General features: G+C 40.9%; 1 long non-coding RNA gene across 1 annotated transcript; it reads left to right on the forward strand.

The window, feature by feature from the left end:
• The first annotated feature begins 1,617 nt into the window (after positions 1–1,617).
• Positions 1,618–12,541, forward strand: LOC126176838 (uncharacterized). Its single transcript, XR_007535672.1, has 2 exons — positions 1,618–1,855; positions 12,277–12,541. It is a non-coding gene; the product is annotated as an uncharacterized LOC126176838 (long non-coding RNA).
• Positions 12,542–15,200: the final 2,659 nt, after the last annotated feature.

Consider the following 15,200-nt stretch of genomic DNA (forward strand, 5'->3'; position numbering starts at 1 on the left):
TTGAGCCATCATGACCTCGAAGAACTGACTCTTACCACACTAAAAAGCAGACAGTCGAAATAAGTCTGTTCATTAGACTTCTGTTTCGATCAACTTTCTCGTTATGTTTCAAAGCTTCCAGGCGAGTTGCTGCTGACAGAGAATGATCAATCCTTACTGAATCTAGCTAACTGAAGTTAATAGTTGCTGTCATATCTGAAATGAAACATTCTTGTTTTTTAGCATTCGAAAGGAAATTTTCAAGACTCTATTCGCCTGCTCCCCACTTACGTCATTCAAAACCGTGATTACCCATTCCAAATAGTACATAGTGAAAAGAAAAATGTTTGCTCCTCGCAACTGTGCCACTTGGCCACTGATTTGAATAGTGCCATTGTGCTTGGAAACGATTTACAAATTCTCCATACGATTTTTAATAGACAGACTTGGCGTCGACTTTCGTTCTTTCTCCAGGAGTTTATATGCCAAATAAATACGAAAGAACAGTGCAGGAGTTTCAATCAAAAAATTCTTTTTTAATTTAGATCTTGTGGTGAAATAAACGCGTCCATGGCAGTATAAGGTAGTCAGCAATACCGCGGGTTAAAAGATAATGATTTAGATATTAGACAACTTACAGTTTTCCTTTGGACAACACAATGGCAAGACAAATTGACGATGATGCCTCACACGTGACAGGGCACACCGAATTATACTTCACTAATTAGTTAATCACTACCACTACTTACTACATTTTACCTACAAAATTCATATCCCATGTTTCACCATATGCACGTTTAGTACTGTTGATATGGAAATCTATAGTCATGCTAGGCAACTAATAACGTTTGCAAAAGGTAAGGCTACTAAATGTTAATGTGAGGAACATGAAAGTATATACGTTATTTACTAGCCTCATGCAACAACATCCATTGATGCAGTACATTTATTTTCTATGAATTATGAATGTCTTATTGTTCTTTGTGTCTTAAATAAAAAATTAAATTAAGAGTTAATCGTTTCTCAAATCATTCAAGTGACTCTGAGTACTATGGGACTTATCATCTGAGGTCATCAGCCCCCTAGAGCTTAGAACTACTTAAACCTAAATAACCTAAGGACATCACACACATCCATGACCGAGGCAGGATTCGAACCTGCGACCGTAGCGGTCGCGCGGTTCCGGACTGAGCGCCTAGAACCGCTAGACCGTGCATCCACTTTCAGGCGATAACAAGAAACAAATCACATAGCAGCTTTTAAAAACCATATCCACTCTGTAGAAACACCAGTCCGCCACGTTAAGGAAAAGGGCTTACTGCGCATGCTCGTAAAAAGTATGGTATCGCGAGCTGCTTCTTCACTGCAAAGCTAGAGGAGTGATGGGTTATTCTGACGGGTACATATACGAAGTTAAAACGGAAAATATTTGAAAGCACTTACGAGGATACGTGATCAGATAGGATTAAATTCAGTTTGGATGAATTATTCTCGTATTTTTTGGGAAGGGTCAGCCTTAGAGCCTTAATGGACGCTTCGCCACTGCACGTGAAGTAAACAGTCAATCTCTCTTTCCGAGAATCTTACGTCTACGACTGACCGCTCTACTACTTATCTATGAGCCGCGACCCACACATGTCCGCGACCTGTTGAACCGCGTACGGATAACACTTGAGGAGCAGACGCGATTCTGAATCGACTCCAGTTTTATCTGGGACGCCATGGCTCGCACCACGATTGCCCTGCTGCTGTTTGCGCTGCTCGTCGCCACGGTGGCCGTGGCGCTAGTGTCGGCCGGCGGAGACATCCCCAGCAGTGCCAACTGCCCGCTCGGCTACGTCGAACGCAAGGGGCGCTGCGTGTCCAGTATCACCAAGTGAGTTGCGTCACTTCTCAGTAAACACAGTTGGCACGCACGTCAGCTGTAGTCCCTGACTCAATAGCGCCCACTCGGACAGAGTGTTAACACTAGGTTTCAAGCCAGACACCATAAGCATGTAATGTATAGTTGTCGGTGAGGTTATATTGCTCACAATGTGATGTGTACAAATCACAGGGCCAATTTACGACACAAGCGACACAAGCGACATATTGGGCGCCAAGGTAAGAGGTGTACCAGACGTGGCCAAGAGCCAATGGTTTAGACTAAGGTTTTACCAAGACCACAAGGAAAGGCAACTAATTTCTCAGGAAGAACGTGTAGGGTGGGGCGGCGCCAAATTGTATGTCGTTTGTGTAAACTACCCTGACCAAGTTTCATTTGAATAAGCCAATGGCCTCTTTAATTCCACTACTTCACTTTTAATAAAAATGTAATGTAATATGTCTCTTTTAGTCATTATGACTAGTCTGTTCTGGCACCTTTTAAAAACCGGTCATACAGACAATTTTCCTTAGTTTTCTTGCAAGCCTAGTTTCGTGTGATAAGAGCTGTGAATTCTTTATTTGTGTGGCTATAGTGTCTGTTGTCAGCTTTCAATTATTAAAAGCATTTAAAAATCTATTTTCTGACTACTAATAACTGTTTAGGTTGTTTGTAATATAGCACAAGCCACAGCCTAACAACACATTTAGCGATATTGGCAACGAAGTATTTATTGCGTGCACTTTGCTTCCTCTTCTTCTTTCGGGAAGATACTTGAACACTACGGTCAGCTTGTGTCCGTTCTGCTGTAATTTTGCACACCATCGACTTAACTCAGCTTCAGCATTCTGCTAGCTCGTTTCGTCATCCAGGATGGTCAACAGTGGTTCAAATGGTTCAAATGGTTTTGAGCAGTATCGGACTTAACATCTGCGGTCATCGGTCCCCTAGAACTTAGAACTACTTAAATCTAACTAACCTAACGACATCACACACATCCATGCCCGAGGCAGGATTCGAACCTGCGACCGTAGCGGTCACGCGGTTCCAGACTGAAGCGCGTAGAACCGCACGGCCACACTGGCCGGCAAATAAAAGTTGCCCAGACCATTTGTGGCAGCATTAACGTAGGAGGAAAAGACTTACAGTTACTTCCAACAGGACAGAGCAACTGCCCATACAACGGACCAAACCTTGGAACACATTTACACAGTCTTCACGCCTGACAGAGCTGTTTGCAGATGTCAGTCTGGTCACGGCCATAGCTAGCCACCCAGGTGACCTGATTTATCAGTGTGCGAATACTTTGTGTGGGGAACCGTCAAGCCTAAGGGGAATCGCAACAACCCTCATAGTCTTTAAGAATTGCAGCAGAACATTTCGGATGGGACTGAAGTAACTCCTGCAGTCCAGCTTGGATCCATCCTCAGCCACTTGCTAGCAAGGGCCCAAAAGCGCGAAGAGATGAATGGTGGTCACTTTTAGCATGTGCTATACTCAGGTTAGCACTGTATTTACTTTCCTCTGCTGTGTTTCTTTGCACCTTGGAACTCTGTTCTCTGAGCCACTTTTATTTTTCGCGCCCTGTCTTTTCCGTTAATACTTGAACGCCTGAACTCCTTTAATTAACTTTAAGCTGCGGGTTTACGTGAAACTGTAGCCCTTGATTTTATGGTCGAAATGTCACCTCTTTATATCAAGCCTGGCCCACATGTAAATAACCGCAGTCTGACTGCGAGCCGGCCGCGGTGGCCTAGCGGCTCTAGCCGCACGACTGCTACGGTCGCAGGTTCGAATCCTGCCTCGGGCACGGATGTTTGTGTGATGTCCTTAGGTTAGTTAGGTTTAAATAGTTCTACGTTCTAGGGGACTGATGACCTCAGATGTTAAGTCCCATAGTGCTCAGAGCTATTTGAACCATCTGACTGCGATGGCTAAAGCTTTAGAGTTGCAAGTGCTTTCGCAAAGCGCAACGGAAGACGGGAAATTTAACTGGATTTAACCAAGACAAAACTACAAACAATCCCGTCGGAGGAACATCCGCAACTTAATTTATTCCAGAGGCTGAAAATACCGCATGGAGTCACGCTCTACGCTCAGAGGTAGCACACCGAGCCTTGTACACGTCCACCTGAAGATGGGCGTATAAGAACCCGAAACCGGTCGTGTAATAATAAAAGAACCTTACAACTGTAGCGGCATTTTCAACCTCTGGTAAGACAAAACTGATATTAGAATCGACAATATGAAACCCTATGCATCTACTGACTTTGTATGTATATCATTCGTATCTTACCAGATTCAGCTCATGCGAGGCAAATGTTGCTGCCATCTCTGTCCTACGATGGATAACACCCTAAATAATCTTGAACTTGGGTGCCGCCACGTGTCTCGAAGTTCCACAGCGACGTGGACTTATCTTTCAGACTGAAACTCTTACATAATATACTTATGATCATTGCTTAATGTGCGCTGTTTCACCCCACCTTTAAATATAAGAGGGAAGGAACATATTTGGAGGTATGGCACACGTGGGAAGATTCATCAAACATAAACCAGGGAGTCGGATATTAAATTCTTAATACCCCTACCGCACTCAAATGTAATATAATTATCAAAGTTAATATAAAAGATAACATACTTAGTGGGTAAACATAACACTACAAACCATCATATGCTTTTACACCCGCAAATGATACGATGGACAAAAGAAGACTAAAATGTATTCTTATTACTTCCTGAAACGGGTGGAAGAGCATTAAAATATGTCCCTTTTAACTTTGGATGATTGAATTAGAAGTGGATACTGATTCTCACATGTTCTAAAGAAGTTGAGAGCGCGAACGAAGACCTAACATTCCCCATGCTGTATACGACTATAAAATGTATTCTGAAAAGAAACCTAATTATCCATGACCTGTAAGGACATGTAATTTACAATAATGTAAGAGCTAGCAATAGTCTCACCATAACCAAGGTAAAAGTCGGTTGATTGTGATGTGTTGGCAGAAGAGCCAACACCGTATAGCTAGAGGAGGCCGAAATGCACGCGTTAAGCTCACGCAGGCTGGCGTGATGTCTGGAACAGTTAAAGGAGTTGAGTCTAATAAATAAAGTACGAAGCTCTTGGAATACTTAACTTTAATCCACAATTGGTGAACATCGCTCTTGTTGATACATAAGTGCAATCTCAATATACTGGTAATGGCGCCTTGCTAGGTCGTAGCAAACGACGTAGCTGAAGGCTATGCTAACTATCGTCTCGGCAAATGAGAGCGTATTTGTCAGTGTAGCTTCGCTAGCAAAGTCGGCTGTATAACTCGGGCGAGTGCTAGGACGTGTCTCTAGACCTGCCGCGTGGCGGCGCTCGGTCTGCAATCACTGACAGTGGCGACACGCGGGTCCGTCGTATACTAGCGGACCGCGGCCGATTTAAAGGCTACCACCTAGCAAGTGTGGTGTCTGGCGGTGACACCACAGATTGTGCCCATTTCACTATCACTAGCATCTATGCCTTTTCACGTCATGAGTCATGAGAACCACGGAGGTTGTTCCCTGATGTCTTAACACATGTCCTGTCATCCTGTCTGTTCTTATTGTCAGAGTTTTCCATATGTTCCTTTCTTTGCCTATTCTGCAGTAAGACTCCTCATAGGTTATCTTATCAGGCCATCTAATTTTCAACATTCTCCTGTAGCACCACATCTCAAATGCTTCGATTCTCTTCCGTTCCGGTTTTCACACAGTGCATGTTTCACTACCACACATTGCTGTGTTCCAACTGTACATTCCCAGAAATTTCTTCCTCACACATTGCTGTGTTCCAACTGTACATTCCCAGACATTTCTTCCTCATAACTGAGGCCTGTGTTTGAATAGGTTTATCTTGGTCAGGAACGCCTTTTGCCTGTGCTAGTCCTGGTATCAAGGTGGCAGGATCGGAACACGAGTGTTCTTTTGTACTGCGGCCATGAGGCTTCCAAACTAAAATGTATCGCCCAGCATTCTGATTGGCCGAAGCCTGTCACAGCTCGTCGGTTTTCAGCAGTTCCTACTCCAGAGATGCATCGCGTTAGCAGACAGCTCGCTGCAAATCTTGGAGGCTGACAGATGACTATCGTAGTACTCATGAATACGCTGACTAAAGACGTTCGCGATAAAGCAGACGCCGGTCACCCACTCCTTTCTTCTTTTGACCTGGGAGCAGGTGTAGCAAGTTTCGCATAGCACATAAATCGCATGAACTGCACCATGCTAATGGCGTTTACCGACGACATCAACAACATACGGCGCTATTTAAATGTTTTAGCATTTCTTCTTATCTATTCTGAGGTAGTTTTACTAATACCCGTGCGTGATAGTGCATATTGCAACATCATAAATATAAATTGTACAACATGATAGATGAAGAGGGATCTCATGATAACCTCAGAGAGTAAAAAGAACAGATAATTAAGGCACAGATTCCTTCGATTGTCTTAAAATAACGTCTTTAATTCACCACTGAACATTTTTTAGAACAGTAGAGATTCAGTTCAGAATTGAGCTTCTTGCGTATTTAATAAGCAGGCCTAGGATACAGAGCAGTCATTATTCTAATTCCACATGAACATTAACTCATCTCAGTTCATACAGTGACCTTAATGTCGAGACTTTTAGCTCACTCCAAGGATATTTATAAAATTTTCTCTGCACGAATTAACAATTTTCTTACATGTAACTCTCATTTCAATCACAACTTTATCAGGTTTTCAGCCGACTATTGAGATATCTTCATTGCTACGTTAAAGCGATAGGTGTCTGTGAATGACATGTTGTATCCTTCGTTAGGACATCACAAGAAATTCCTTCCTCATGACTATTCATACTCTTATACAACGGATCATTACTGGAAGCTGTGAATTTGACATCACCTACTCACAAATGTCGAGACTACTGACTTGTTTGCATGTTTTTAAAAGAAATACATGCAGTGCATGTTACAGTGGAGACTTATTTTTAATGAATGCACTTTTTCGCTATAGTAAGTTTTTAATCGTCTGCTGCAAATGGTTCAAATGGCTCTGAGCACTATTGGACGCAACATCTGAGGTCATCAGTTGCTAAGACTTAGAACTACTTAAACCTAACTAACCTAAGAACATCACACACATCTATGCCCAAGGCAGGATTTGAACCTGCGACCGTAGCAGCAGCGCGGTTCCAGACTGAAGCGCCTAGAACTGCTCGGCCACTGCGGCCGGCTGCTACAAATGCCATAATTTCGCTAACATGAATATTTTTACCTATATATGTGTATGAGATCCCTGAATCGGTTACGTGTCCCAATTCAAAATTTTTAAAAAAATGTAATAAAATACAATAAAGTACGGAATCTTTGAACAGATTAGCTAAAAAAATACTCTATGGTAAAATAGATGACAAAATTTATCTAATGTTTGACGTTATGAATACTATTTGCCATAATTTATGTTGTGGGAAAATGTTGTGTAACTACAAGGTTTTGCGGGTGCCAACACATTTGGACGAATCTTCAGACATCTACCGATTGACTGCCTGAGACCTGCGTAAACTTTTTCCAGTAGTTTGAGTATGTGAGTCATTATTCACGGCATATTTACTTCCGTGTGACACATTAAGTGTAAGATTATAAATAATATTCAACATGTGGAAATATGATTTACACTAATCTTTTTATCCCTGTAGAGGTCATAACAATGCTTATGAAATGGAACATCATACATATGGAATAACAAGACCGTTGGCGTGGTCTTTTTTTCCTATTCATCGTTAACATCACATACCAATGTTTGTTTCACACAAAGCAAACTGTTTTCTTAACTTTCACACTGATATTCAGCACATTTACCAGCTATTGTCAAATTTTCTTTGCATATATCAACAGTAAATATCTTTTCTTCCACAAATATCGTCTCAAAAGCTTTTGAATATCTTCAAAAAGATGCATGAGTCTATTACAAAAATCAAACTAAGCTACTTCAGTATCACTGTACAAGATGCGATTGTACTGATCATACAAGAAATAGTTGCCTATTTTGGTACCGCCATTGATGAAAAAAATTGTTTCGAGGTCTCTAACCTCTTATGATGTGTGAGGAGTGCCACAATATATGCAATACAAACCTTAGGACAAAAACGAGCACATGTAAGTGAGCCTTACAACTGTGTCATTTTTCTTACGTCCATGTCTGAAAGAACAGACACTACCGACGATCCACAACTGTACAAAATGACTTGAAATTAATTCGCTGGATGCGAATACCTTGACATATACAGTATTAGGTTCACATCTGCTACCCTACAAAAACATATACAAATTTGTTCCGAGTCGGTACTCTCTAACGCGGATTTCCCACTTCTGCGAGCGGTCGCCTTTCCAACCTCGGCTGTCCGTGCACACATCCCGGACCGATCCAAACTTCCATATGTCACACTACTACATACTTACATAGTAGGACACTGGATTCATCACCAAATGCTCGCAACATTATTTAGATTCCTGCAACTGGGAGCCCCAGGTCCAGCGCTCACCATTAACAATACAAACCGTAGCATATTCGGCGCTGCTGTGCTGTTTTCATATTTTGTCATAACTGTCGAGGCAAGTCGTCTGCGCCAACTGCCTATGAAATACGTAACTTCCGTCTGTGTGTTATACTATTTGACTGTTGCTACGTCGAAGTTTCAGATACGGAGATTGTGAACCACCCCAAAATTTGCCTAAACGAGCTTGGAAAACAGCCATACTCAGGCTAATTGGTGCACAAGACCAACGATCATCTGGCAAGTTAGCGCGCTGCGTGTTAAGCTATACGAACAGGTCACTTTACAAGAGAGGTACACACATGAATCTCAAATACTTTGTCTAGTTACGCAATCTGTTTCCGGAATGCAATACGGAAGCAATCGAAATGCGTGTGGTGCCGTAACTCACAAGTAACGATGACGAATTGTCGTTCACGAAGTCTGACACCTCGAATGTGAAACAAAAGTAATTTCACGGTGGACCCTGTGGCACAGCTTTGGCTAGTGGGCGCCAATCAATCCTCTAAACAAGATGTACTGGAAGAGAGCCTAAAAGAGCTTACTAATAGCCTCTGAGTATTTTATTGCATTGGAACGTGCAAAGAGGCTGCCGGATTTTACCCTGCGAACACCCATTCTATTAAGGAATTTCTAAATTATTCCCTTCCATTTTATTCTGAAACTATTGAGGAATTTTGACTATAACCTGACGGGACATCCAATACCGTGATACAACAAAAATTTTCAGACACTCGTTGTACGAGTACCATACCTTTACGCGTATATTTTTAGAAATGAAATGATTCTATGAAATCTTATAATATGTTGAAGGGTGGCGGAGGTATCACTAATGATTTACAAGAAGAATTTTCTGCACTGCGTTAACGTAATGAATTACTTAGCACACCCAGAGAAAAGCACTCACTCATACGCACTAACACACACATTCATCTACACTACGTTACATTTGACCGTGCACTAAAATACCCTATTGCCCACTAAAATTGCTACACCAAGAAGAAATGCAGATGATAAACGGGTATTCATTGGACAAATATATTATACTAGAACTGACATGTGATTAAATTTTCAAGCAATTTGAGTGCATAGATCCTGAGAAATCAGTACCCAGAACAACCACCTCAGGTCGTAATAACGGCCTTGATACGCCTGGGCATTGAGTCAAACAGAGCTTGGATGGCGTGTACAGGTACAGCTGCCCATGCAGCATCAACACGATACCACAGTTCATCAAGAGTAGTGACTGGCGTATTGTGACGAGCCAGTTGCTTGGCCACCATTGATCAGACGTTTTCAATTGGTGAGAGATCTGGCGAATGTTCTGACCAGGGCAGCAGTCGAACATTTTCCTTATCCAGAAAGGCCCGTACAGGACGTGCAACATGCGGTCGTGCATTATCCTGCTGAAATGTAAAGTTTCGCAGGGTTCGAATGAATGATACAGCCACGGGTCGTAATACATTTGAAACGTAACGTCCACTGTTCAGAGTGCCATCAATTCGAACAAGAGGTGACCGAGACGTGTAACCAATGGCACAGCATACCACCACGCTGGGTGATACGCCAGTATGGTGATGACAAATACACGCTTCCAGTGTGCGTTCACCACGATGTCGCCAAACACGGATGCGACCATCATGATGCTGTAAACAGAGCCTGAATTTATCCGAAAAATGACATTTTGCCATTCGTGCACCTAGGTTCGTCGTAGAGTACACCATCGCAGGCATTCCTGACTGTGATGCAGCGACAAGGGTAACCGCAGCCATGGTCTCCGAGCTGATAGTCCATGCTGCTGCAAACGTCGTCGAACTGTTCGTACAGATGGTTGTTGTCTTGCAAACGTCCACATCTGTTGACTCAGGGATCGAGACGTGGCTACACGATCCGTTACAGCCATGCGGATAAGATGCCTGTCATCTCGACTGATAGGCCGTTGGGATTCAGCACGGCGTTCCGTATTACCCTTCTGAACCCACCGATTCCATATTCTGCTAACAGTCATTGGATCTCGACCAACGCGAGCAGCAATGTCGCGATACGATAAAACGCAATCGCGATAGGCTACAATCCGACCTTTATAAAAGTCGGAAACGTGATGGTACGCATTTCTCGTCCTTACACGAGGCATCACAACAACGTTTCACCAGGCAACGCCGGTCAACTGCTGTTTGTGTATGAGAAATCGGTTGGAAACTTTCCTCACGTCAGCACATTGTACGTGTTGCCACCGGCGCCAACCTTGTGTGAATGTTCTGAAAAGCTAATTTGCATATCACAGCGTCTTCTTCTTGTCGGTTAAATTTCGTGTCTGTAGCACGTCATCTTCGTAGTGTAGCAATTTTAATGGCCAGTAGTGTAGTATTGCAGTAGCTGAAAATAAAATATCTATCAAAATTGCGGAGAGCTGATACGATACTGAGAAAAGACTGTGTTACTCTTCAGTCCGTAATGTTATCAAACTATTTCGTGAAGCGAAAATATGATCTTTTAAAATGAATTTTTTGGTCCACCTAGCATTAATGAATTTAAATAGCACTGTTCAATGCAACAATTTTGCATTAATGTAACAGGACGATTTGTTTCGGTCAGGTTAAGTTTTTCACCATATATGTAATTTTTTATGTTGCGTTAGTCATTAACATTCTGACACCACTGAGAACAGTTTGCTTTTGAAACTTTAAGAAACGTCGGGAGCTGCACTTCATAAAGTTGTATAACTCACTTGTGGTGTTGGACTTACGGATGTGGTAGCAGCTGTCGTAAAAGTAGCGTATTGGCACTCTCTCGCAGTGCCTTTTCTGTAATGTTATGGCTAATAGTACATGGTATTACACTATTTTTTCCATCTTTTAATACATCCCACTTCACCTACTATGTACCACATTTGTTCTGTGGGGCACACCATATTACAACGTACCGTCATTTGCACACATCGCTGGCCACTGACATTCGATGCAGACTGTACGCCTCCATGTTCAACAACAAGCAATATCTCTGATCTACGTAGTGTAGCTCTCTTTCTCTCTTGCTCTCTCGTTCTCTCTAACATGTTAATTTTTTGTAAAGGAATATGGTCTTCCGTATTACACATTTTATCATTTGCGTATCTCTTTCTTTGGTAAAGAACTGAAAATATAAAATAAAAAGTAATAAAAATAATAACCAAATAAATAAAACTATAATTTTGCACTGACGTTACAAAAATTGAAATAGTTTCACATGCTGCTAAGAGATGGTACCGGTGTTACATATTAATGCATATGTGAAATATTTCAAAATAAATTATATATCTAACTGAGAACGAAATGCACGAAATATTAATTGTTTGTTAACACCTCTAATTTACTGACCATTACAAATGCCACGAGACCTTCATCTGCTCAAGTTGCTTATGATTCGTATTTACTTTAAATGAACGACTACTACTGCCAGCGCTCTTGTTGACACCAAAGAAACGTCCTCGTTCTTCCATCTGAATCAACTACCAAGCTGCCAAGAGCGAACATGAGTCATACATAAAAATGAAACCTGTAGCCATTTCGATAATAACGTTCAAAAGTTGTAACATTACGACACATGAGAGTGTAAGTTTCGTTCTACTAAACAACACTGTAAGAGAATACGAAAAGAGACTGACCACATGTTGCAACATCTACTCTGTAAGATAACAAATGGTCCGCAAATCTCTGTGCAGAAATATGCTTTTAACAGACAGCTCTTTTAATTAAGTTTTTCTATAGACATTTAAGTTTCATTTTTATCTACGATAATTATCTACATTATCATAGAGAGTTCTTCGATGAATGCAGCTCATTTCTTTCAAGTGACCTTACAAGGACTAATATTTTTGCTATCTTTTTCAGGGTGGTGGAGGTATCTACGAAGAAGCCGTGAATATGGGATGCAGTTAATACTTTGCAAATTGAAAATTAATTGCAATTACCCAATATGTGATCTGATGGTGAGGAGTGTACAGGGCTGTCACTGAGAAATCTCGTGCATACTTTGTTGTGGACTGTAATTGTGTTCGAAGTATCTCTGAAGAAATTTGCGAATAATATGTTCGAAAACAAATTTGATTTTATTTATATGTATCATTATTTTGTTAATTAAAGTACGTTTATAAAACGTGGTGACTGTCATTTTTCCTGCTGTGAAGTCAGTCGGACCTACCCTTTATTTATTTGTTAAAAAGTGGCAAAATTCCATGAAAAACAAGTATTTCACTCTCCGCAACATTTAAGCTGAAAAGGAACAACGGAGAATATTTGTAAAAATGTAGTTTTGTAGAAAATAACATACTATGGTAAGCTATGTTTAAAGTAGGCGTTGTTGATTTCGAGGAAACAATGTTTCTACCAGAATGGGGATAATTTGGTACAGTCAAATTTTGATACATCGAATCTCTAGGGCAGGCCAAATTCATTCGATATATCGAGGGATCGATATAACGAAATTTCGGAAAAAAATACTTTATAACCCATGGTTTTTTATTACCGCAGTTTTATTCGTATTTGTATGTAATACAGGCTTATTTTTAGTTTTGATAATGTAAAAAGGAAATCGAGATAGAATGCTATGCATACTGTTTTATTTTTTCTGAAGTAGATAAAAATTTATGAGTTTGAAATAAAATACTTTCTTCTTAAATAAATTAAATTCAGTATAAGAATATGCAATACGTACATAAAGACTTCCAAAAGTCATTGGCTTTGTAAGAGTAATCTGTAATTTTGGCTTGCTCTACAGTTTTGATTACCTATGAGTCAACTACGTTGTCTATGGTTACGATGGCTGAGAACACATTACGCTCTACCTTCTCACACTTCTCATCGCACGCTCTGATTGTGTGGAGAGCCTCTCTGGCCTACCTGGCCGTCGCTGGTGGTGTTTCTTCGGTGTCCGCCTCCAACTTTCCACTTCCGCTTAGTCAACGTTGTCGCCTTTTTCTTCGTTCTCTGTCTTTGCGGAGTCAACAATCTCGGCTTCTGTCAGTGCGACTTCGTTGGCCACATCACGAAATCTTCAAAAACGAATGTCGATATCCAACAGCGATTCCACTGTACGACCTAGCTAAATTAGTACGCCTGCAAATGAAGCGACGGAGGATGTTTTGTATTACTTTTTAATTAAATTTAAAGAGGAAATATGTCTGCCTATTCAGGAATGGGATCGAAAGGATCGATAATTTAAAGACGAAATCGAAAAGGCTATTAAATTCTTAGAGGCTGAAAATAAGAGCGATAGGTTGGCTAAGTAACTCGAGAAACTGAGACTGGACTTAAAGTCAGCGAAACGTAAACATGATATCTTACAGGGATCGCTAAATGCTTTAGAGAAGGATGTGAAAGAGATACGTAAAGAGCAGTCTACCGTGTCGGATAGAATAGATGATCTAACGACCAAAGTGAAAGACCTACAGTTAACAAGCCGAGGATATATTAAAGATTATTTAATTGGCCAGACGAAAAAGACTGAGGAAGAAACATCAGAGTGGATACAGACCCAATTAAAGAAGGTACGATCTCAAGCACTGAACGCCGTAGAGTCAGTTAGTAAATCGGTCAAACAGGAATCATCGATTCCCAGAAACACTGAAATCAAAGAACAATTTAAAGCTGAGTTTCAGAATATTAAAGAAAAAGTAATTCTTAGAAAGTTCCGCTTGGCAGAGTCAAGTCAACCATGGATTATCGCTGATGGGGGCGAGTCAAAATGGTTCAAATGGCTCTGAGCACTATGGGACTTAATTTCTGAGGTCATCAGTCCCCTAGAACTTAGAACTACTTAAACCTAACTAACCTAAAGACATCACACACATCCATGCCCGAGGCAGGATTCGAACCTGCGACCGTAGCGGTCGCGCTGTTCCAGACTGTAGAGCCTAGAACCGCTCGGCCACTCCGGCCGGCGAAGGCGAGTCAACCGAGTTAAAATCGCTGGATAGATTGTCCGATCAGCGTTCACCCATCAATCCAGAGATAAAGAAAAGGAGGTGGAACGGCTGCCGGGAGAAACTGGTTAGCAGTAGCGAAGATTCAGATTACAGAAACCGACATTTTGACCGTCAACCGTCAAGTGCAACTTCATTGGCAAAGGTCGAAAATAGTCTATCTAAAGCTAGGCAAATCCATACGTTTTCAACAGAGAAAAATTCTGATCGCCCTACAGTGTTCATGAAAAGTTTTCGAAAGGTGTTTGCTAAATCCTGGAATTAACAGGACCACATTTTGTTTATAGTGTTGAAAACCATTGGTGAAGTCCCACTATGGGTATCTGAGGTCGCTGAGACTTTGAAACTTCTTTATTTAAATGTGTATGTCTTTACTTAAATTGTTGAATGAGTGAGAAGATGAAACTCCTATATTATTTGATTCTGAAAGAGCTGAGTAAAACTGAACGTACTGAGCCTACTTTCCCTTTACTTTTTCTTATCATGTCAACACTGACCCACAGTATTCTAGGCAAACGCAATATGCCTGCTCAAAAAAAAAAAATAAATAAAAAAAATAATAATAATAATAAAATTACAACCTTACTTCTAATAATTAATTCAAAAGAATAGCCCTGACTAAAAAGAAATCTTAACAATAACCTATACATTTCATTAAGCACTTACCTCACAAAAATCTTCATTACTCGAACTACTGTAATACAGCGAGCGTCAATACTGCCTGCTAAATAAAAGATTCTAACTACTAAAGCCAGTAACTATTAATAAGCAAGTGGTTAGCAAAGGAAAGATTTTGTTGCAAACCAAAGAATGTATTTTTTACCTTAATAATGG

This window comes from Schistocerca cancellata, chromosome 3 (genome assembly GCF_023864275.1).
Source record: "Schistocerca cancellata isolate TAMUIC-IGC-003103 chromosome 3, iqSchCanc2.1, whole genome shotgun sequence".
Lineage (NCBI taxonomy): Eukaryota > Metazoa > Arthropoda > Insecta > Orthoptera > Acrididae > Schistocerca > Schistocerca cancellata.